We start from the raw sequence: 26,441 nt of genomic DNA on the forward strand, positions 1-26,441 counted from the left end.
GAGTAGAGCAATAACTTGATATTACAAATTGGGTCCAGATAATTAGGGGGTCGCCCCGAGCCCTAAAGCCCCTCAAATATAAGACTCAAATGAAAGATATTAGGGATTAGATTACGAATATGGTCTGAAAGGAGCAATAGGCTATAGAATTCGTTGATATCGTTAGGGGGCTGATCCCCACCCTTATCGCAATAGCATCATCTAAAAATAAATAATGATCGATCGGAACAATATAGGACTGAAATTAAAGGCGTTGGAGAGTAGAGTATTAATTTGATAATAAACATTGGGTCCAGGTACCTATGGGGCCCGCCCCGACCCAAAACCCCCTTAAATAGCCATATTGGACGATAACGACAATATAGGACTCAAATGAAAGGAAGAGTTGTCAACGCCTTCAATGGCATGGCCGTTTATAGTGAGCGGTGTCCGATTTTTTGTTCGTATCCTCATCAAACTGGGCTTATTTTGGCCGCATTTCCATTCAAGCCTTCCAATTTTGTCTTTATGTGCTCAACGCAATGCGCAATGAGGCAAATATCATCCGGGGAAGTCGTTTATACCCCAGCGAATTCCGTAGCGTGCTTCAGCATTTGTCGCGATTGCGAAAGGATGCACCCCTGCTTGACTCCTTCATCGAAAGGGCGGCTCTCCTTTCCATTGAAATGGACTGAAACTTCAGCACTCCTATACAGCTTTCTAATTAGTGTCACGATCTTTTCTGGGATGCCCCTTTTTGACAGCGGCTTATAAGCCAGCTATATAAAAACATGGACCGTTATGGTCCATTAACAATCTAAACCGACATTCACACATAACTTAACAGACGGAATGACGAAAATAGTAAAGAGGGTACAAAATTAAATTAAGACTTTTAAAACGATTTCGAAAAATTCTTTAAAACTCATTTGTATACCTTCCACGATAGGATAGGGGTATACTAATTTCGTTATTCTGTTTGTAACTCCTCGAAATATTCGTCTCAGACCCCATAAAGTATATTTTCTCCTGATCGTCATGACATTGTATGTCGATCTAGGCATGTCCGTCCGTCTGTCCGACCGTCTGTCCGTCCGTCCGTACGTCCGTCTGTCCGTTGAAAGCACGTTAACTTTCGAAGGAGTAAAGCTAGCCACTTCAAATTTTGCGCTAATACTTTTTATAGGCGTAGGTCGGTTGGGATTGTAAATGGGCCATATCAGTCCAAGTTTTCATATAGCTGCCATATGAACCGATCTTGGGTTTTGACTTCTTGAGCCACTAAAGGGCGAAATTTTTATCCGATTTGACTGAAATTTTGCACTAGGAGTTTTGTTATAATTTCTCACAAGTGTGTTAAGTATGTTTGAAATCGGTCTTGATTTCTTGAGCCTCTAGAGGACGCAATTCCTATCTGATTTGGCTGAAATTGCACGACGTGTTCCATTATGACTTTCAACAACTCTGCAAAGTATGGTTAAAATCGGTCCACAACCTGATATAGCTGCCTTATAAACCGATCTTGAATCTTGAATTTTTGACCTACTAAAGGACGCAATTCCTATCCGATTTGGTTAAAATTTTGCATGACGGTTCAAATCGGTCTATAGCTTGATTTAGCTGCCATATAACCGCTGCCATATAAACCGGTTTTGGCGTTGTTGTAAAAGTTGCAGACGGTCGCATGTAGAACGGGCTCCCATTATACACCAAAAATCTTGGAATATAGCACAAACTCCTCATCAATTCATACATCAAACTGAAGCAGGGAAACCACACCACAACATCCGAACAAAGTTTTTTAACACCAGGGCTCCGGTGAGCGAACATTTTATTATTATTTTATTGATTTTTGTTTGGAACAATTTCACTCAAAATCAAAAACTCCGAATAAACAAAAACAATCCAGAACAAATAAAATATATCTGCTGCCCTTGTCTAACGAACTTACGGATGACACATAATCGATAAACCAAACGAAAGTTATCGATAAGTAAATGCAAAAAGGTAGTGCAGGGTTCGAAGCTATGCCAAGTACCATTCAAACACCCAAGAGGAAATGTACTGAAATAACATCGCCGGAAAACTTACAAACAGCCAAACCAAATATGGAGTCAAGTGAATTAATTGATCTGATCAAAGATACTATTAATAATAATTTAGATGACAAGCTTAAAATGCTCCCAACAAAATCTGATTTGGAAGATATAAAACAAGAAATCACTTCTATAGGATCAGAAATAAATTCATTAAAAGCGGAGAATCAAAACCTGCGGGAGGAGCTTAATAAGGTAAAAAAGGAAAATGCAGAACAAAAAAAAGACATCACATGGTTACAAAATCAAATAAGGTCCAATAAAATATTTATAAAAGGATTAATTTCTGCTACCAAACCTATGGATGAAGTTAGAAAACTTTTCAGGGAAACATTAAAGATAACAGCGGATATATCAAATGTGCGTAAAGTTTTTGAACGTAATGGAAAAATGGCAGTGCTAGTGGAACTAGGTACCCCACAAGCTATAGATGAAGTTTTTCGCAACACTAAAAATTTGGCTGGCACAAACATATCAGTTGAACGAGACTTGATACCAAAAAGACAGCAACAAAAGAAAGCATTCCTGGGACTAAGGAAACAAATATTAGCAGTTAGCAAGCAATATAAGATTTTAGTAAGAGATGATAAACTCAAAATAAATAATATTTGGTTCAAATGGAATAACGAAAATAAGCTTATATGTGGTAATTCAAATGGAGAAGAGGAGCTAGTTAAACTATATGGAGAAAATATCAAATCAATTAACATCAACTTTAATCAACTAAGTCAAAATTTATTTTCAAAAAACTAAAAGTACCCACTACGGAAGAAAATTCTAAAACCTTATCAATTGTGGCATATAATATAAATGGGATTGAAAATAAATATTTATTCCCTACATTTTTCCAATACATTAAGCAGTTCGAAATATTTTTATTACAAGAAACTCATCTAGAAAAAGAAAAAACAGAAAGGGCAAGGTCTTACTTCAATGGATTTCATTTGTTTTTCAAACCTGCTATACGAATACACAGATTTGGTAGAGCTATTGGAGGAAGCATACTTGGTATAAGTAAAAATCTAAAAGATTTTGGAATATCGCATGAAGTCAATGAGAATGAAGATCTCACTATTAAATTGTTCAACAAGCACAATACCATTACTATAATTCCCCAATATTTAAGACCGGTTAGCTGGGATATTGATTTTAGGCGGCTAAAACAGATATTTCAAGATGTTGAAGTACCAAATGCTGTAATAATGGGAGATCTAAATGTTAGAATTGGAGAGCTGCGGCAGGATATAGGAGAATTTTACACTGAAAACTTTTATGCCGGTTATGAAGTCAGAAAATCGAAAGATAAGATTATAAATCAAAAAGGTAAACAATTTATACAATTCTGCAACGATTACAATATATTCGTATTAAATGGTGTAACCAAAGGCGACGAGGACGGAAAATGCACATATGTTAGCACAATGGGGGAATCGGTAAACGATATATGTGCTGTATCTAAAGAAACGTTGGATATTGTTAATGAATTTGTTGTCGATGATAAGGTGTGGTCCGATCATTTTCCTATAAACCTAAAACTGAATATGCAAATGGAAAAGGCAAAAAAGATGAACTTGCTACCAAAACTAATTTGGAAAGATAGTAGAAAAATTCAATACCAAAGTTCTCTAAATGAAAATTTTGATTGTAGCTTATCCACAAACGAAGAAATAGGTCTAACCGATGTCTGTAAATTAATCCAACTATCTTCTGTGCCATCGACTGAATTATACTCATTTGAGCCGAAATGTAAGTGGTATAATAACAATTGCAACAAGGCAAGAATAAAAAGCTTTCAATTATTAAACGTGTACAGAAAAACAAAAGATTCAGAAGACCGAAAAAGATATCTGTCAGCGCAAAATCATTACAAGATAGTATGCAATAACAGTAGAGCCGATTATTATAATGAAATGGCAAGTAGATTAAATTATGTTACAAACTCAAAAGATTGGTGGAAAGTCGCCAGGGAAATACGTTGCCACTATAATCAAGCAGGATCTGCCCTTACATCAAATATTTTTAAACGCTATTTTGAAAATTTATTAAATTCAGTACAAAAAAATGCCGTTATATATTACGCACCAACATTTACGGAAGACTTGGATTTAGATGGACCAATAATGATGTCAGAGTTGAAAAAGATACTACAAAATGTGAAGATTAATAAGGCTCCTGGCGAAGACAGAGTGCCGTATGAATTCTTCGTTAATGGTACGGAACAGCTGCACAAACAACTGCTTAGAATATATAATAAAATATACACAGAAGGAACAGCTGATCCAACATTTACAAAAACGATCATTTATCCAATATATAAAAAAGGAGATAGCAATGATCCGTCAAATTATAGAGGCATATCCTTTATGAACTGTGTAGCCAAAATATTTATGGGAGTTCTGAACGAACGCTTGTATAATTGGGTTGAAAAATATGGGATTCTGACTGAGTTTCAAGCAGGATTCCGTAAGAAATATTCAACGGTTGACAACATATATAACCTTTCAACTGTCATTAGTCTAAAGCTGGGGGAAAAAAGAAAAGTTTATGCCTTCTTCGTAGATTTTAAAGCGGCGTTTGACAATATATCCAGGCAAGCACTAATCTACAAACTCTTTCAGTTGGGTGTGTCCCACAAAATGGTATCTATGATAGAATCAATCTATAATAAAACGCAATCGGCAGCTTGGGACGGTTATGAATTATCTGAATACTTTGATACTACTAAAGGAGTGAAACAAGGATGCTTACTGTCACCATTACTATTCTCTCTTTATATCAATGACCTGTATGAATACCTTGAAGGCGGAATTTTTGTCGAAAATTTGAACCTACGGCTCCTACTATACGCTGATGACATTGTGTTGCTAGCAGACGACGTCCATGTATTACAGAATATGATACACAACCTAGAAATATACTGTAATACCTGGAACCTGGAAGTGAACCTATCAAAATCGGAAATTATGGTTTTCAGGAATGGAGGCAGACTAGCCAAACACGAAAAATGGAAATTTAATGGAAACGTAATTAAAATTACAAATGAATATAAATATTTAGGGGTAATATTCACACCAAAGATGACATTTACTAAACATATCCAAAATCGGAACAACCAAGCAAAAATTGCAATAAACGCAACATGGAAAAACTTTGTAGGCAGAACAGACATAAATATGAACGCAAAATGGAAATTGTTTTTAGCGGTTTGCAGATCCATTCAAACCTACGCTGCCCAAGTTTGGGGGTTCTGTCATTTCGAAGAAGTTGACTCCTTGCAACGTTATTTCTTAAAAAGGATTTTAAAACTACCAGTTTGTACTCCAAACTACGTACTCATGCTAGAAACGGAGGTAGAGGATACACATATATATACCCTGGGACTGCACTTAAAATATATAGGAAAAACTCTGTTTCAGCATTCGGGCGCTAGATTGCCAAACCAGCTATCCAATATTGCATTACGCAGAAATGTCTTCTGGGTAAAAGAACTGAAATCCTTAGCTGCAAGTATGGATATTCAATGGCCTGAAGCATTTCCTTCATCAAGCCTATGGTATGACTTTACCAAGAAACTTATAAACAGCTTAAAACTGAACCTCTATCAAAATAGGATTCACAGAAAAACGGAAAGCCAACAAAGAATATATAAATACCTGGACCCGAACAAAGCCTATCTCTATCTTAATGAGCGATACACATCAGAAAATATTACTTGGATATTTAAAGCTCGCAGTGGAATGATATCCCTGGGTTACAATAACTTTGAAGAGAATGAGTCGGAAAAAATGTGTAAGCTTTGCAACCTAAGAGAAACAGAAACTTTGGACCATTTCCTTGGAATTTGTCCGGTTCTAAGAGAATTTAGATTGGCCGCCTTTAGTAAAGCATCATTGAGCTTCGTAGAAGTACTCCATATACTAGACGGAATTGAAGTGGGAAATTGGGATAAGCTAACAACTTATTTACGAATGGCTTATAATTATCGGCAACTTTTATTAAATGAATATCATTAATTAAAATTTAAAGTTTATGCGACAGACGTTATACACATAGTCGCTAATAAATATTACTTCTTTCTAAGAATAAAAATAAAATGTACATTCTATAAACCGATTTGGGATATTGACTTCTTGAGCCTCTATAAGGCGCAATTACTATCTGATTTGTGTGAAATTTTGTACAACGACTTTTTCCATTACCTTCAACATACGTGTCCAATATGGTCTGAATCGGTCTATAACCTATAACGGTCTATAACTCCCCCATAAAACGATCTCCGTATTTTACTTTTTAAGCCCCTAAATGGGGCAATTCCTATTCGATTTGGCAGAAATCTTACACATTGACTTCTACTACGGTCTCCAACATTCATTCCCTTGTAGTCCGAATCGGACCATAACTAGATATAGCTCCAATAGCATAGCAGTTCTTTTCTTTTATCCTTTCCCTTCCTTTGTTTGCCTAAATAGAGACACCGGGAAAAGAACTCGACACATGCAATCCATGGTGGAGGGTATATAAGATTCTGCCCGGCCGTCCTTAGCACGCTTTTACTTGTTTATTATTTAATTATAGTAACTACAAGATAGGTATATAATAAACATTGGCTGCTTAGGCCATCAGCTAACATGACAAACAGAGAAGCGTATGATTATTATTATTTTCTGAAACATGGGTGCGTATGCTTGCGTAGTTGGTCCTTATAAGGCCGTAAATATATAACATTGCTTTATTTTTATACCCACCACCGAAAGATTTGGGTATATTAATTTTGTCATTCCGTTTGCAACACATCGACATATCCATTTCCGACCCTATAAAGTATATATATTCTTGATCAGCGTAAGAATCTAAGACGATCTAGCCATGTCCGTCCGTCTGTCTGTTGAAATCACGCTACAGGCTTTATCGGCCTATATCTTGATATAGCCCCCATATAGACCGATCCGCCGATTAAGGCTCTTAGGCACATAAAGGCATTTATTATCCGATTTTGCTAAAAAATTGGGACAATGAGTTGTGTCAGGCCCTTCGATATCTTTCTGCAATTTGGCCCAGATCGATCCAGATTTGGAGGCAGCTGCCATATAGACCGATCTCTCGATTTAAAGTCTTGCGGCCATAAAAGGCACATTTATTGTCGGTTTTGCCAAAATTTGAGACCGTGAGTTGTGTTAGGCCTGTCGACATCCCTCTTCAATTTGGCCCAGATCAGGTCCAGATTTGGACCGATCTCACGATTTAAGGTTTTGGGCCCATAAAAGGCGCATTTATTGTCCGATGTCGCAGAAAATTGGGACAGTGAGTTGTGTTAGTCCCTTCGACATACTTCTTCAAATTGGCCCAGATCGGTGCAAATTTGAATATAGCTGTCGTATAGACCGATCTCTCGTTTTAAAGTCTTGTCCCCGTAAAGGCGCCGAATTCACTAAAATTTGACACAGAAACTTATGTTAGGCTACTCGACATCCTTGTCGTATATGGTTAAGATCGGTTTATATTAGATATAGCTAAAATGTATAGCTGATAAAACCAATATAGAACAATGACTTGTAGTTAATAGTATTTGGTTCAGATATTGCTGCTATTGGGCATAAGGTATGAATTTTTCACCAGATTTAGATGAAAGGTGGTTAACATACATACCCTAACATTATTTATAACATTATCAGTGATTACCAGAAAAAGGTCTAACAAAACATTATGTGCGTAGGTGATAAAATCAATAATTTAAATATTACAATGCCATTTCAACAATGTCATACAAATTCAAATATTTTTTTTTATTGCATTTTCAGCTCAGCAGTTTTTAAGTCACTAAACACGCAAAGCCTATTCAAGTTTTCCCAAGTAAAAAAAAAAAATCAAAATATCTAAGATTTAGCCAAACTCTTAGCAAATATTTACCTTTGATATAATGCCTATTTTTGACCTGCCTCAACGTCGTTTGTTGACACATTCGCCCCCTTAAATCATCATCAATGTCCTTCTTACCGTTGATGTTTCGATAAAGAAAATGTCCTTTCATAATCTTGATTAAATTTCACCTCATTCTCTCACCCTAGGCTACAATGCCACAGCCGAAAACGACCAGTTCGAGGCTTTTAAATTTAATTAAATTTTCACCAACATCCTTTGTACGTCTTCCCTTCCTCTGCTACGTCTTTCTCCTATGGCCCTAGGCTTATGTAATGACAGTCTTGCTGAACCCTTACATGTTGAATGATATGTGTGCCAAAGGATCTCATTTGTTTACAGTGTTGTAGCCGGGTTGTTGGCGGGTTTTCTGTTTCGACAGGAAATTTTTTCCGCTGTTGCTTTTCACTTTACGGTACATGACGCTTGCCGCATAGCCTCTTGCCATTAAATGTTAACGTCTTAACACTTGTCATTCACATTACGTGCTTCAGTACATTAAACGCTTTGTTGGCGTAAAGCAAATGAAACGGCAACACCATCATCGGTAAATAGCAACATCCTCGAGATCGTCGAGGCGAAAAACCTGAGCAACTATTGCAGTAAGGGGATTGAAAGCACTGAAAAAAAAACACTTTTTGAGGTTTTAAAAAGAGCAATAATTAAAACCCAAATAAAAATCTACATACATAGAAATTAAATGAAATGAATGTTCCGTATAGATTCAAAAACGGTAAAGCCGGTTTCTTTGATTGTGGGGAGTGATTCGGAGGAGGCAATGGGTTTTATAATTTTTTTGATATCGCAAGGGGTGCGAACATCCCCCTTACCGCAAAAGTACCACCCAAAAATAAAAGTAGATCGATCGTGACAATATGGGACTCAAATGAAAGGTATTCGGGAGTAGAAACTTGGGGCCACACCGACCCCAAAACCCCCAATAATTGGTTGAAAGGGGACTCAAACGAAAGGTACTCAAATGAAAGGTATTTAGGAGTACGCATTTCATATTAAAAATTTGATCCAAGTAACGGGGGGGCCGCCTCAACCCCAAAATCCTCTAATATAGGTTTATTGGACGAGAATGACAATACGGGACTCAAATGAAAAGTATTCGGGAGTAGATAACGAATATTGTCAGGATGAAGGAATATGCTTTATACTTTGTTGATATCGAAAAGGGGCGGACCCTCCCCCGTTACCCGCAGAATACCACCTAATGGACCGATTAGGACAATATGGATACCAAATGAAAGGTATTGAAAAGAAGAATAAGAATATGTTATTGAAATGAATGAAATATCTAAAAGCAGACAAATTGAACGTCCATATCAATATGGGTTCAAATGAAAGGTATACGGAAGAAGCTTACGAATCTGGCATACACAATCAGATCGATGTATAAGCGTATTTGCCAATCACGGCTATTTAGTACGCGGTTTGTTTCTCAAAAACGGCTGAACCGATTTTCTCGAAATTTTCTCAGATTTTTAATATCGGAAGAGGGGCGCACCCTTCCCCTTACCCCAAAAAACACCACCTAAAATCCAAAGTGGATCGATCGGAACAATGTGTGTATCAAATGAAAGGTATTGAAGAGAAAGGAAAATATGAATATGGTAAAATAAAAAGGTTACGAAGTGAATGCAAAGAAGTATAAATGATAAGAAAGTTGTATTTTATATGGTGGTAAAGAAGGCGCAGCAGAGCGAGGCGGGTTTAGCTTATTTTAATATAAAAGTTAAATAAAAATAAAGTACATACTCGTATATAGAGTTTATATCTTAACAACTCACTGGATTTTATATCTCAAAAGGAGTGAGAAAAATTTAAAATTGAATTAAATAATCAAATGCACCCTATGTGTAGTACGTAACTGAAATTTAAACAAATACAAACGTCTTAAGTTCGGACGTGCCAAACTTTAGATACCCACCACCATGGATAAATTAATCATCCTCTTTTATAACATCTCCACTATCATATCCATAGTAATATGCATCTGGGGTCTGGATCATATTTGATTCAGGTCCCGAGAACTTTTATGTAAGTCACAGTTTTAGCGAAATCGGGCAAAAAATCCGCTTTTAATGGGATTAAGCCCCTAAATTGGAAGATGGGTCTATATGGCAGCTATATCTGAATAAAAACCGATCTGACCCATGTCTGAGTCGGATATGGGGAGGCTTCTACCAACTCACTGTTTAAAATTTCAGTGAAATTGGATAATAGTTGCGGCTTTTAAGGGCTTAAGACCGTTAATCGGCAGGTCTGTCTATTTGACAGCTATATCTAAATATGGTCCGATCGGACAAAAAAAAGCGGCTTTTACGGGCTGAAGATCCTAAAGCGCCAGATCGGTCTATATGGCAGCTATATTCAAATATAGTCAAGAACTTAACCTGCGTATAGAAGAAAGACGATTTTGTGCCAATTTTCAAATCAATATCTCAAAAGCCACAGATATGGTTATTTCGATGTATTGCAAACGGAATGACCAAATGAATATACCTCCTATCCTATGGTGGTGAGTATAAAAAAATATAAAATTTCAACAGCTCAACAGGGATTTTAATAAAGAGTGATTTGTTAAGAGCTTGATAACTTTTTTTTTTAAAAAAAACGCATAAAATTTGCAAAATCTCATCGGTTCTTTATTTGAAACGTTAGATTGGTCCATGACATTTACTTTTTGAAGATAATTTCATTTAAATGTTGACCGCGGCTGCGTCTTAGGTGGTCCATTCGGAAAGTCCAATTTTGGGCAACTTTTTCGAGCATTTCGGCCGGAATAGCCCGAATTTCTTCGGAAATGTTGTCTTCCAAAGCTGGAATAGTTGCTGGCTTATTTCTGTAGACTTTAGACTTGACGTAGCCCCACAAAAAAATAGTATAAAGGCGTCAAATCGCATGATCTTGGTGGCCAACTTACCGGTCCATTTCTTGAGATAAATTGTTCTCCGAAGTTTTCCATCAAAATGGCCATAGAATCGCGAGCTGTGTGGCATGTAGCGCCATCTTGTTGAAACCACATGTCAACCAAGTTCAGTTCTTCCATTTTTGGCAACAAAAAGTTTGTTAGCATCGAACGATAGCGATCGCCATTCACCGTAACGTTGCGTCCAACAGCATCTTTGAAAAAATACGGTCCAATGATTCCACCAGCGTACAAACCACACCAAACAGTGCATTTTTCGGGATGCATGGGCAGTTCTTGAACGGCTTCTGGTTGCTCTTCACTCCAAATGCGGCAATTTTGCTTATTTACGTAGCCATTCAACCAGAAATGAGCCTCATCGCTGAATAAAATTTGTCGATAAAAAAGCGGATTTTCTGCCAACTTTTCTAGGGCCCATTCACTGAAAATTCGACGTTGTGGCAGATCGTTCGGCTTCAGTTCTTGCACGAGCTGTATTTTATACGGTTTTACACCAAGATCTTTGCGTAAAATCTTCCATGTGGTCGAATAACACAAACCCAATTGCTGCGAACGGCGACGAATCGACATTTTACGGTCTTCAGCAACACTCTCAGAAACAGACGCAATATTCTCTTCTGTACGCACTGTACGCATTCGTGTGGTTGGTTTAATGTCCAATAAAGTAAACTGAGTGCGAAACTTGGTCACAATCGCATTAATTGTTTGCTCACTTGGTCGATTATGTAGACCATAAATCGGACGTAAAGCGCGAAACACATTTCGAACCGAACACTGATTTTGGTAATAAAATTCAATGATTTGCAAGCGGTGCTCGTTAGTAAGTCTATTCATGATGAAATGTCAAAGCATACTGAGCATCTTTCTCTTTGACACCATGTCTGAAATCCCACGTGATCTGTCAAATACTAATGCATGAAAATCCTAACCTCGAAAAAATCACCCTTTACAATGGAATTTTTAAATTGGTAATAATCATACGCTCCCAAGATCAAGTAAAAGCTTTGTAATCGTTATTTAAAATAATCATACGCACCCTTTGTGCAGTATATAATGAATATAATCATTAAGCCTGAACTAATTTTCACTATTTTTATGAGATTGTTTCGCAATACTCCTCTATTTTCAGTGTATGGATAATCAATTTGTACGTATTTTATATGGATGAAATACAAAGTACGAGTATATGCTTTTTGAACTCTCCCTCCTTCCGAAATGTGTTTTTGTTTTTTTTTTTTTTTTGATAATTTATAATGAAGACTTAAGGAAGGGTTTCTGTGGTGTAGAAATTTTAATTTAATTTTTGTGGTTTACAGTGCGCTGGTGTGTCTGTGCGTGCATGTGTTTGTGTTAGCGCGCAATAATGTGGTGGCAACATTGCTGTATTTGTACGCGATATTGGAATTTTGAAGAGATTGGTAGAGGCAAGGGGTATTGTGTGTGTGGTGTTCTCTTGTTTCCTGTTTGTTTTTGTTAGTTCAGCGCAATTAATTGAACTTTTGCAGCTAAAATACATATTGATGTTAGCAAGTGAAAACAACAACGACAAGAACCTTGCCTGTGTTTTATCGTCTCGTCTTGACGAACTGCTTCGTAGCCTACCTTCTTCTACCACCATCTATATGGCCATGTTACTTTGGTACATTTGAACACATCACATCACTTGGCTTGTCTTATTTGATTACTCCAACCCCAAGCATATGCCTGCCTGCCCGAAACAAACACACGTACACACAAAGTAAAGCTTACCCCTACCGCTTTTCCATGCCAGCCTAACTGCCATTCAGCCCTTTTTCGTTCACTTTATATACTGTGTTTGTTTTACAACTGGTGGTTACAGAAGATGGATGTGTAGTTCGGGAATGTGGTATGTGTGTGCGCGTGTAAAAGACTATATTCATGTTGACATGCTTTTGCCTTGAGCTCACAGCTCTTCGACTTCGTCGATAGTTGAGTTGTGGTTTTGCCAATTCTACATTGAACTATTGGCATTTCATTTAAGTTAGCGTTACGTGGAATTTGGCCCGGTTACCAGCAACCCAGTAAGGGTCGGTGACGTTAGTGGCTTGTATAGGGATAGTGGGACAAAAACGGTAGAAAATGGGATAGAAATCATATCATAAATAATTTCAGACTTAGTTTCAGTGCAATCAATAGTGCAATCAGTAAGCAGAAATCAAAGGTTTGTCAATATAAATCAGTAAGGAAACCCTACGCCACCGAGTCTACGTATTACTTTTAATATATGTCGAAATCTAGTTAGACTTTCATTTTCCATACACTCACAGAAAAAATGTTGCTTAAAATAGCAAACAATGTCTGCTGAATATTAGTAATTAATTTTGCTACTATTGGGCCGAATCTTGGGAACCCATGATGGTGGGTTTCTTCTAAAAATGTATACAAATTTAGATGAAGGGTTTACACGGGAGCTATATCAAGTTCTTGACCGATTTGGACCCTACTTTGGGCACAATTGTTTAAAGTAATAACAGATCACAATATGCAAAATGTCAGTCGGATGAAAATGAGACTTCTAGGCTCAAGAAGTCAAATCGGGAGATCGGTTTATGTGGGAGCTATATCATGTTCTTGACCGATTTGGACTGTTCTTAACACAAATGTTGGAAGTCATAACAGAACACTATGTGCACAATTTCAGCCAAATCGGACGAAAAATGCAGCTTCCAGGGGCTCAAGAAGTCAAATGGGGAGATCGGGTTATATGGGAGCTATATCAGGTTCTTAACCGATTTTGACCGCACTCGACACATCTACTGGAAGCTATCACAAAACTTCACCTACAAAATTTCAGCCTAATCGGACGAAAATTGCGGCTTTCAGGAGATCATAAATTCAAATCGGGAGATCGTTTTATATGGGAGCTATATCAGTTTACGGACCGATTTAAACCGTACTTGGCACATTTGTTGGAAGTCAAATCAAAACACTATATGCAAAATTCCAGCCAAATCGGATGAAAACTGAGCCTTCCGGGCTAGTGTGTCTCAGTGGATGTTCATAATCACCACTGAATGTATACTTTCCATAACCTTTTTTATACCCACCACCGAAGGATGGGGGTATATTCATTTTGTCATTCCGTTTGCAACACATCGAAATATCCATTTCCGACCCTATAAAGTATATATATTCTTGATCAGCGTAAAAATCTAAGACGATCTAGGCATGTCCGTCCGTCTGTCCGTCTGTCCGTCTGTCCGTCTGTCCGTCTGTCTGTTGAAATCACGCTACAGTCTTTAAAAATTGAGATATTGAGCTAAAATTTTGCACAGATTCTTTTTTTGTCCATAAGCAGGTTAAGTTCGAAGATGGGCTATATCGGACTATATCTTCATATAGCCCCCATATAGACCGATCCGCCGATTTAGGGTCTTAGGCCCATAAAAGCCACATTTATTATCCGATTTTGCTGAAATTCGGGACAGTGAGTTTTGTTAGGCCCTTCGACATCCTTCATCAATTTGGCTCAGATCGGTTCAGATTTGGATATAGCTGCCATATAGACCGACCCTCCGATTTAGGGTCTAAGGGCCATAAAAGCCACATCTTTTTTCCGATTCCACTGAAATTCGGGACAGTAAGTTGTGTTAGGCCCTTCGACATCCTTTGTCAATTTGGCCCAGATCGGTTCAGATTTGGATATAGCTGCCATATAGACCGATCCTCCGATTTATGGTGTTAGGCCCATAAAAGCCACATTTATTACCCGATTTTGCTGAAATTTGGGACAGTGAGTTTTGTTAGGCCCTTCGACATCCTTCGTCAATTTGGCTCAGATCGGTTCAGATTTGGATATAGCTGCCATATAGACCAACCCTCCGATTTAGGGTCTAAGGGCCATAAAAGCCACATCTTTTATCCGATTCCACTGAAATTCGGGACAGTGAGTTGCGTTAGGCCCCTCGACATCTTTCTTCAATTTGGCCCAGATCGGTTCAGATTTGGATATAGCTGCTATATAGACCGATTTCTTGATTTAAGGTTTTGGGCCCATAAAATGCTCATTTATTGTCCATGTCGCCGAAATTTGGGACAGTGAGTTAAGTTAAGCTCCTTGACATACATCTGCAATATCGCACAGATCGGTCCAAATTTAGATATAGCTGCCATATAGACCGATATCTAGGTTTTAGGTTTTGGGGCCATAAAGACGCATTTATTGTCCGATGTCGCTGAAATTTGAGACAGTGAGTTTAGTTAGGCTCTTCGACGTCCTTCTTCAATTTTGCCCAGATCGATCCAGATTTGAATATAGCTGCCATGTAGACCGATCTCTCGATTTAAAGTCTTTGCCCCATAAAAAGCGCATTTATAATCCAATTTCACTGAAATTTTACATAGTAACTTACGTTAGGCTTTTCAACATCCGTGTCGTATATGGTTCAGATCGGTTAATTTTTAGATATAGCTACTGTACTTATTAGTATTTGGTCCAAATCGGAACATGTTTTGATATAACTGATATGGGTCATAAGGTATGAAATTTTCACCGAATTTTGATGAAAGGTGGTTTACATATATACCCGAGGTGGTGGGTATCCAAAGTTCGGCCCGGCCGAACTTAACGCCTTTTTACTTGTTTTTAAATTTAGATACAACAGGCCATGCCAGTCAAGAGCACATTGGCAGAGAAATGACAAAAATGCGAGTTTTCTCTGCCACATTTCGAAATGTTTACCAATGGATGGATCAGATAGCTTCTTTGCAGTAATATTTCACAAATTAAAATCATCTCCTCCAACAAAATTTAAAAAAAAATCTAAACATGTAAAAAGACGTTAAATTCGATCGGGCCGAACATTGGATACCCTCCACCTCGGCTATAAATGTAAACGACCTTTCGTCATAATCCGGTGCAAAATGTATAATTTTTGCCCCCATAGCAGCTATGCCGAAAACTGGTCCGATTTGGACCAAATTCGATACGGACATTGAGTGGTCTAATAAGTACAAGTCATTGTTAAATTTTTTTAAGAGAACAAAATATCGGTAATTTTAGTAGCCATATGCAAATATAGACCCATCTGAATCCTTAAATCGAGAGATCGGTGTATAAGGCAGCTATATCGAAATCTGGACCGATATGCGCCAAATTGAAGACGAATGTTGAAGGGCCTAACACAACTCATTGTCCCAAATTTCGGCGACATTCGATAATACACGCGCCATGCATGTGTATAAGGCAGCTATATCTGAACCTGAACCGATATGTGCCATATTGCAGAAAGATGTCGGGGGGTCTAACTTAACTCACTGTTCCAAATTTCGGCGACATCCGACAGTAAATGCGTCGTTTATGGGCCCAAGACCTTAAATCGAAAGATCGGTCAATATGGCAGCTATATCCAAATCTGAACCGATCTAGACCAAATTAAAGAAGGATGTCGACTGGCGTTACACAACTCACTGTCCCAAATTTCAGCAAAATCGGATAATAAATAAATAGGCCTAAGATCGTAAATCGTCGGATCGGTCAATATGGTCCGATATAGCCCATCTTCGAACTTAACCTGCTTATGTATAAGCATTTTTAAAGACTGCTGCGTGATTTCAACAGACACACGGACGGACATGGTTAAATCGTCTTAGATTTTTACGCTGATCAGGAATATATATATATATACATATATATACTTTATTTATAGGGTCGCAAATGGATATTTCGATGTGTTGCAAACCGAATGACCATCCTTCGGTTTTGGGTCTAAAAAAGCCTAAAGCACTGAAAGCAAATAACAGGCACCCATGCAAAGTAACATTCAAATTAAGAGTTGTGTATTTAAAACAGCAGATTTTGTTAATTGGAATAGCAGTAAGATATTTTTGCTAATACAGCAGCCCTATGCTTACTGAAATACAAGTAATATTTGGTTTCCCATTTTCAGCTGACAAAACTGCTGTTTTAGCAAACATTTTTGCTGTTTTGAATAACAAATTTGGTTGAGTGTATACATGGAAGCTATATCTCAATCTGAACCGTTTTTAATGTATTTTTGTATACATGAGTCAAAAGACACCTTTCGTTACAATACACAATAAGCCCATATCAGATAAAGGAAATACATTGGTGCTATATCTAAATCAAATCAGATTTTGATGAAATCTTGCACACATGTTGGGATCAATCAAAACAGCATTGTGATGCATTATTCCTTGATTGAGCTAGAATTATTCTATGATTGCTGCATTCTTGGTATTTTCCTTCCTATTCGTCGTTGATGAGTTAAAAGTTAACATACGCAACCATGTTTTTATAATGAAAGTTAATAAACGCATCCTTATTTCGTACATAGAAGCATGTCAACATTATAAAACCGACTCGTCTTTTAAAAATTTAAAATTTTCACCTTTGCAAGCTTTTAAAGCGATATTTTAGCAGTGGTCAGTGCTAAGGACTTATTTTCAAAAAATATAAATCACACGCATCTATGTCTTGTCAAATTGAAATAAATCATTAGGTTCCAAGTTCTCATTTTAAGAACTTGGAACTTTGATGACATGGGTGCGTAACATAAAATTTAATATATTCTAGAACATTTCGTTAGCGTTAGCGAAAAAGAGTTGATTATTGAAAAGGTACTGAGAAGAAGTTGCCTGATCAACAGATCTTTGTACATTGACATAGCAGCCATTGGTATACGTTCCGCTTCGAAATGTGGCTATATTTTCTTCTTCACTACCATTGCTTTGCTCATATCCACATGACTGCTGAGGCTCCCGGCTCTGCAGCTCATGTTTGTGATACTTATTCGATATCCTTTGTAGTTTTCATATGTGATGCTGAAGACCACAGAGAACAACAACCCCGTTCAACTGCAGTTCAATATCTTATTTATGAAACTTTACATTATTCTAAAAACCCTTACAACATTGTTCTTTAATATTCGACAACTATAGCGATTGCAAATTCCTATACCGATTTTTATCTTCTTTATCGTTTAATTTTTCATATGAAGAAATTTTAAAACAGTTTCAAAGAATTTCTTAAATGAATCTTCAAATCTTTAATAGTTTCCCTTTCGAGAAGAGCTTAATGATCGGAGATTTTTGCAATGGAAAACGAAAGCCGGAGATCGCAACACACACCAACCACTCTGGGACACATTTCGTCATTAGGTTGGAATAAAACTCATCGACCATTTTAGATGTGAAGGTTTCAAGGGCCGTACGTTGGTTGGTATGCTGTACTTATATCCAATTTATTGCCAAAACGCCTCTATGATATGCGTTTGTGTAAAGGCAGATCTTTTGTCTACATGTGTATGCTTGTTCCATTTATGGCTTCGAACGCCAGACAACGACAACGACTCTCGCTGTTGCTACGTGTGCCCAGATTCGAATTTTCACGTTCATGTCTTTCTGCCTGTTAGGGCGAAGATCATTTAATTTTAAAATTTTTTATGCCCACCACCGAAGGATGAGGTATATTCATTTCCAACCCTTTAAAATCTAAGACGATGTAGCCATGTCCGTCCGTCTGTTTGTTGAAACCACGCTACAGTTCTTAAAAATAGAGATATTGAGCTGAAACTTTGCACAGATTCTTTTTTTTTTTTTTTTGTCCATAAGCAGGTTAAGTTCGAAAATGGGCTATAACGCACTATAACTTCATATAGCCCCCATATAGACCGATCCGTCGATTTAGGGTCTTACTCTCATAAAGCCGCATTTATTATCCGATTTTGCTGAAATTTTGAACAGTGAGTAGTATTGGGCCCTTCAAAATCCTCCTTTAATTTGGCCCAGATGGGTCCAGATTTGGATATAGCTGCCATATAGACCGATCCGACGATTGAGGGTCCTAGGCCCCTAAAAGCCGCATTTATTATACGATTTTGCTGAAATTTTGAACAGTGAGTAGTATTGGGCCCTTCAAAACCCTCCTTTAATTTGGCTCAGATGGGTCCAGATTTGGATATAGCTGCCATATAGACCGGTATCTCGATTTAAAGTCTTGACTCCATAAAAGGCGCATTTATTATCCGATTTCACTGAACTTTGACACTGTGACGTATGTTAGGCTTTTCGACATCCGTGTTGTTCAGATCGGTTTATTTTTAGATGTAGCTACCAAAAACACAATTTTTTTGGTTCTACAAAATTGAACAATGACTTGTACTTATTAGACCACTCAATGTCCATGCCGAATTTGGTCAAAATCGGAACATATTTTGATATAGCTGCTATGGGGGAATAAGGTATGCAGTTTTCACCGGATTTTGACGAAAGGTCGTTTACATATATACCCGAGGTGGTGGGTATCCAATGTTCGGTCCGGCCGAACTTAAAGCCTTACATGTTTCTTTACAAAAATTTGGTTCCATTTAATAAGCTTAACTTTTTTCAATATTCTGTTCCACTGTACTCTTCACTTTGGGAGCTGATGTCTAACGAAATTCCTTTTGGTGTCTTCATGTGAATGTGTGCCAATATGTTGTGGATGATTCTAAGTGTTTTTCCTAAATCAATTGTTAAAGGAATTTTGTTGCACTCGTGGTTATTATATTGGTTTAACAGCAACTTGTTTTGCTAAATGTTGGGGAAAACAATGTCAGTGAAAGATTTCTTCTTCCCCATCCAGCTAAAAATTTATTCTGCCAAGAGAAAAAATTACGAATAGCAAATTGAATGAGAGACAGAGGAAATTAAGTCAAGCCTAAAAGGGATTCGGGCGAATCGTTTACTTTAATATTAACACTAGAAGACCAACCGGACATTTTGACCGATTTTTTAAATTCATTCAAATTTTTTTTCGAAGCAGAAGAAACTGGTATGATTTTCATGTTTAATGATATTTTTGTTTTAAATTGTTTTTTTCGGAGATAACTATGTGGTATCTTAAGATTGAGTCACCTGTCATTTTGACCCCTTGTATAAAATTTTGCCCCACAAAATTTCGCCACATTCAGGGCAAAGTATCCACTCCCTAAAAAGATATTAGAGAGTTAAAGAAGGCCCAGCGGAGCGGGCCCAGTATGGCTAGTAATTTTATATTTTCTCGTCATTTCATAGACGATTTGTCTAAGAAATTTTGTATGGAAATATTTTATATGCATTAACTTAAAGAATTTTCCTGTTTTGTCCGTTCTCCGCCTACACCTCTTAGGACCGTCATATAAACTAAACCGTAAACATTAACTTATATACATCGAAATAAATTCGCGTCTCGTCTGTTATTGATTAATTTCGATTGTGTTAGTTTGCCATGGTCATAACTGCAAGTATAAGCTAGACTAAGTAAAGTCTTTAGGGGGTAGGGATGGCATTTTCATTCTCAACATTTCATAATGAAATTCAATATCTTATGGCCAAATACCAAAGGAACGTGAACACAAACAAATATAGCAACAATATAGACAACAAACACTGACTGAAATTCCTTCACTGGACCAGACCACCCGCAGAGTAGGGATGATTGAAGAAGCTAAACCAAAGACTAGTGGTTGTTTAACATTATATTGATTTCATTCAGTTTGAGTTTTAGCTATGTACTCATGCTCTAAAATAAAAGGAGGATTTGAGCAGCAACATTTTGTTGGTATTGTTCCATAAACCAGTCTGTTGCTTATGTATATAAACAATTGGGGTTTTTATTTTACTATTCATCATTATGTTTTACGTTGGAAGGAAGATGAGAAATAAAGGGAAAAAGCGAGAGAGAGAGAGAAGGAGTTAACTATAGGAAAGCTTAACGAGTTTATTGTCCTCTTAGCCAACAACATCTGAGCCAAGTAACAGACACAAAACCCTGAAAGTTCAAAGGCTTAAACAGACAGACCGACTGGCAGACTGACGGACGGAAACCTACACATAATACACTCACAAACTATGAATGTTGGTTGTAAGGCTAGAGTAAAAATTCTAGTCATCCATCTCAGCCATGATAAAATGTATATTCAATCTGATTGAATGGCCAAGTTACTAGCCGATTGTTTGTACCGCCGTCTGTCCACTTTGGCATTCTTAAATCCCTTCACTAATGCCCATAGACAACAAACAACACAAACACAAAAAAAAAAACCAAAATGCAACAGTTTAGTCGAATGGGGCTTTCATTGTTGTCTTATATGCAGAATGAAAACAAAAAATCGATACAAAATTGCATACCAAAGTAATCAATAAAACGCCCAGAAAAAAACAAAAATAAGCTAGAATACAAAGAAAGCCCCCAAGTATAGGTAGAAACCAAAAATTATTACGGCAAAACACTATCATGATGAAATTCTGAACAAAGAACTGTAAAAAACCATGAAAAGCTTTTGTTAAAGAAATAAATTAAAAAAAAAGACTTTGAAGGAGACTTAGTAAAATGATATATATTCTGTCTGAGACAAATAGTAGAGGGGAAACTAACATAAAGTCGCAAACTAATATTAAAAAAAAATTAATAAATAAGTAAATACATAAAACATAAATAAATAAACAAAAAAAAATATGAATATTAATATGAATACATAAAAAAACAATTTAATAAATACATAATATGAAAATAAGTAAATATTTATTTTATTGTTGAAATTGTGTGATAAAAAATTATAAAAAAAGGCACATTTATATTAATGAAACATGTCCTTGAAACTTTGTTTAAAAAAATTTTAATTTTGAATTTATATCACATTTTGTATGAGAAAAATTAAATATGAGTTGAAATTTTGCTATAACTTCTGTATCTTTATTGAATTTTAGTTCTTAGGGAAATTCTTGTTTTGTTATTTTTCTTCTCAAGAATATTTTGAAACTCGTACTAGGTAGTTATTTACGAAAAAAAATCGAAGTCCCCCAAGGATAACCACGATAGTGTTATCGGGAGTAGGCTTAGAAAGGGCAACAATGGCCCAACAGCTGTGGTGGTGGTGTCAGGCCGCAGCATTTTGTCTGGTACTGCGACATCGACTAGTGGCTGTACCAGGCTTCACTGATCGAAAAATGAAGTATGAAGCAGCTAGTGAAGTGTCTAAGTGTTCTGTGGAAGAGTGGTTCCACTGTTTTCGCAACTGCGCCTGGATGCGTAAGGAAACTCATCATGTCAAGATCGAACGAATCTTGTGAGGATAAACATCTGGCTAACTTCAGGCTAACGCAACAGTTTTGAAGAAGGTTTCTAAAGATAAATCTCTATCATTGTAAGGCCGTTACGGATGTACTAAAGTCATTCGGATGGCAGGAAGATTTGACAGTGTTCTTATCCAGAAACCATGGGTGTGTGGAGTAATAGTTCGTGGACTAAGAACTTCCGCATTTAAACAACTAAATGGTACGGGGAATGGGACACAGAGCCTGTATTTTTGCAAACAATAGTCTAAATATGTTTCTTTTTTTCGCGGCATTTATTCCACCACCATATTGCGCGAACGTAAAAAAGCTTTCACAATATGTTTTGAAGATCGTCACAGGTGGCGAATCGCAAATCTACGCATATGAGCCCGAAACAAAACAACAATCGACTATGTGGGTCTTCGAAGACGAGCCAAATCTAAAAAAATTATTCGTGGAAGAAGCACTTCGAAGCAAATGGTCGACTGTTACGCTTGAGCAACGCAGGACGGTCAACTCTAAGCGATACACCCAAATTGATTGCCTGAAATCTTGTGAGAAATTCGAACAAAGACCCACTAGCCAACATATAGGCTTCTCTCGCTATCAAGGAATACACAATAATAGCATTTCTTGACATTGGAGGTGCTTTCAATAATTTTAAACCGACGTCAATCATCAAGAAGCTGGAGTTTCCTGGCATCGACACCACCGTAAAGAGTTATTAATAACTTGATATTTACTGCCAAGACCAGTAATTTTTGTAAAAGCGAAAGGAATGAATGTGTGTCAGTGACTCATTCCGTTAAATGGCGACCACTATGTTTAAAAAGTTAGTTCGCATTGCCTCTAAAGCTGTGAGTGAAAATAAGCTCAAATTTATTAAATAATAAATCCCATATAAACCGATCTCCAGAATATCACATGGAAACTCTAAATGTGCAGTATAATCTTAGGGGTTTCATATGATATTGCTGTACATATTCCCACTGTACACAAATAAGCGAAAAATATAGAAAGTCAATTTTGGCCGAAATGTTTTGTGCAAAAACAAACAAAGCTTTTTTGGGAATTCATGCACTTTCTATGATTGGGGTAAACTTGTAGCTTTATTGAAATGCAATTTGAAGATATATTTCAAAGCAATGTTTTGTGTTTTTTACCCAAAAGGTTCGTGGAAGAACTGCTCTAAATGGCAACTTGTTGGGCCTTTATAAAATTTGTTTAAACCCACCACCATAGGATGGGAGTATACTAATCTAGTCATTCCGTTTGTAATACCCCGACGTATTCGTGTAAGACCCCATAAACTGTATATATTATTGATCGCCTCGACGTTCTGAGTCGATCTAGCCATGTCCGTCCATCCGTATGTCGAAATCACGATAGAGGTCGAACGCGTAAAGCTAGCAGCTTGAAATTTTGTACATATAATTCAAATCGATGTAGGTCGTTGGGAATAGCAACTGGGTTATATCGGTTCAGATTTAGATATAGCTCCCATATAAACCGATCTCCAGATTGCACTTCTTAAGCCGCTGGAAGCCGCAATTTTTGTCCGATTTGGCAGAAATTTTGCATGTGGTGTTCCGTTATGACTTTCGACAATTGTGCTAAGCACGGTCCAAATCGGTCTTTAACCTGATATAGCTCCCACATAAACCGATCTCCCGATTTCACTGCTTGAGCGCCCCTGGAAAGAGGAGTTTTTGGCTGAAATTGAGCATGTAATATTTTGTTATGATTTTAAACATCTGTGTCAAGTGCGATCCAAATCAATCTACAACCTGATATAGCTTACAAGCCGCAATTATTGCCCGATTTGGGTGAAATTTGGTAGTAGTGTTCTGTTATAACTTCCAAAAACTGTGCCTAGTACGGTCCAAATGGGTCTGTAACCTGATATAGCTCTCATATTAACCGATCTACCGATTTTGTCCGATTTTTTTCCGATTTAGCGATTTAGCTGAAATTTTGCATGTAGTGTTCTGTTATGACTTCCAACAGTTGAGCCTAGTGCTGTTCAAATCGGTCTGTAACCTGATATAGCTCCCATGTAGACCGGTATACCGATTAACACAGAATCACTTTATGATTAGATTTAGCCAAGTCTTCCTGTCAATTCATGGAGATTTGCGTACCAAGTACAGATTGCATTTTGCTTTCTAAGGAACTGTACTCTGCACCGCTACCGTAGAAGTGATGCAGTGTAAGGATCGATCGAAAAACTGTTGCTAATTTGGTTTTGGAATGAGTTTTCTTTCCGTACTGTTTGTCGCATTTTTGCAGGTCACATTTTTTTAGCCCAAAGACGAACGGTATAGGTTAAGGCGAAAATCGGTTCATATTTAGATATAGATGCCATATATATACATCGCCTGATTAAGTTTTAAAAGGTTCTAGTAAATAAAATTGTGCACAGATTTGGATTAAATTTCATACGTATTCTTCGAAGTATATAAAAATTGGTTAAGATTTAAATAAAGCTTCATATAATGATGACCCAATTCACTCTTGTAGGTATTACATAGACGACACTCCCCGACTTTTGCCCTACCTTACTTGTTCACTTATTAATCCTTTAACCACTAAACAAAAAATACCAAATCCGAGCCATAAAACCCAGTTAGGTCTAGGCAGTTAGACTTCTGTACGGATTGTTCCAAACTAAATGACTAGGTGGGCTTTGGGGTATACTCTGAAGAACCCGACTTATCGAGAAAGTTATCCGATCATGGCAGCGTGTATCCAATGGAGATCCTTCAAATCAAAGAAGTCGTGGAATGGCTAAGATACTCATACAATGAAGATGAGCACAAATATCTTCTCAGACTGTCAAGTAGAAATTAAAACTCGGGGGGAACATCATCACTGAATCCAAATAACTATCTTCGACTGCCGCAGACCTCTCAACGAGGTGTCTGAACAGTTCGATCTAAATTCACCTGTTCTGGGTGCCGAGCAAAAGAGATATCCCAGGGAATTTTAGAGCAGAAGCATTTGCGTGACTAGAAACTACCTTACACATTCCTGCGTGTATGCCTCTAGCCATCATGCGTGTATGCCACATTCCTGTGTATGCCTGGAATCTGCGTGTATGGCTCTAGCTAAAACTGTAGGGTCAGGCCCAAAGGGCAACGAATGGCAAATGGTCAAAAGTGGGGTTGTGAGCCTTCCAAAATTATATGGCCCAATCCGGACTTGAAGAGGTTCATCGCTTTGCTGTCGCTGGCTACAACAGGTCATTATCTGATCAGAAAAACATGTTGACAGACTGAAGACTGCAAGTAATGACTTTTTTGGAAGCTGTGAAGACGTCATGGAGGAGGAGACTATAGAACATCTGCTGTGTGTGTGTCCCACACTGGCAGTCAGAAGGAGTTCTACATTAGACTTTTATTTCTTTGAGAAGTTGTTTGATTTAGTGGATGTGAACATGCGCAAGCTCTCGGGGTTTTTAAAAAGATCTGCATGGTTTAACAGCAGGAACTAGAAAGCATCTTCCTTTTCCTGTTCCTGAGGTATAACAATGGACAAAAAAGTTTAAGAGAGTGTGATGGCATACTGCCAATTAAAAGTAACAAAGCCTAGCCTGGGAAAATGTTCTTTTTTTTGACAAATTTTATATTGACTTTTCGATTTATTCTAAAGTGTAGAACTTTTTAAAAATGTATCTTTCGATATCTCACACATTGCTGTAAAAGACAACATCAACTTTTGAAACCCAAACTTTTCTATAAATGCTATTTTAGTAATACTCTTGCTGTTGTTATTTAAATTCTCAATGTTGTGCGTATTTTTAAACGAGATATCACCAAAATAATCTTTTATCATTATTTCAACCATTATACGAATTGGCAAAACACATAAAAAGAATTAAAAAAAAATCGTTCCAAAACTCAAAATTGCTGATGTTCTGTTCTTGTTATACTTGTTATTGTTGTTGTGTTTTTAAACCTTTTGTGTAAGAGCTGCCTGTGTACTCCGAAGCCGTAACCATTAATTCAACAAATTAAATTGTTCAATTTTTAAAATGTAATGTCCTTTAAATAGAGTCATAAATGCAGTAACATGTACTCTTTTGTTGTAATTGTCATTGTTGTTATTTTTTGGGAATAACTCCCCTTTCGTTTCAATGTTGTGAACTCTCAACTCATTGCCAAGTTGTTGTAACAATTAAAAAAAAAATTGGAAAAAGAGAAGAAAAAAATATCCTCCAAGTGTTGAGTACACAAATGCACATATGCTGTGTTTCTTTTTCCGTTCAGTAATTGTGTGTGTGTATGAATAATGCTACTCATATGTGCCTAAGTGTGTGCGTTCCGTGTGATTATAGTAGTGTTTGTTTTTCCTGCCTTGTGTTTGTATTCTCATTGTCGTTGTATCGTATCGTCACGTGAAAACGAAAATTACAAAACAAACACTCACACATACTCGTAGAGACAATAGCAAAA

At 37.1% G+C, this 26,441-nt stretch overlaps 1 protein-coding gene across 12 annotated transcripts in view; it reads left to right on the forward strand.

Moving 5' to 3' along the window:
- Positions 1-26,441, forward strand: part of LOC106082501 (CUGBP Elav-like family member 4) — a 1,058,181-nt gene that overhangs the window by 472,449 nt on the left and 559,291 nt on the right. The window lies entirely within an intron of this gene.

This window comes from Stomoxys calcitrans, chromosome 1 (assembly GCF_963082655.1).
Source record: "Stomoxys calcitrans chromosome 1, idStoCalc2.1, whole genome shotgun sequence".
NCBI lineage: Eukaryota > Metazoa > Arthropoda > Insecta > Diptera > Muscidae > Stomoxys > Stomoxys calcitrans.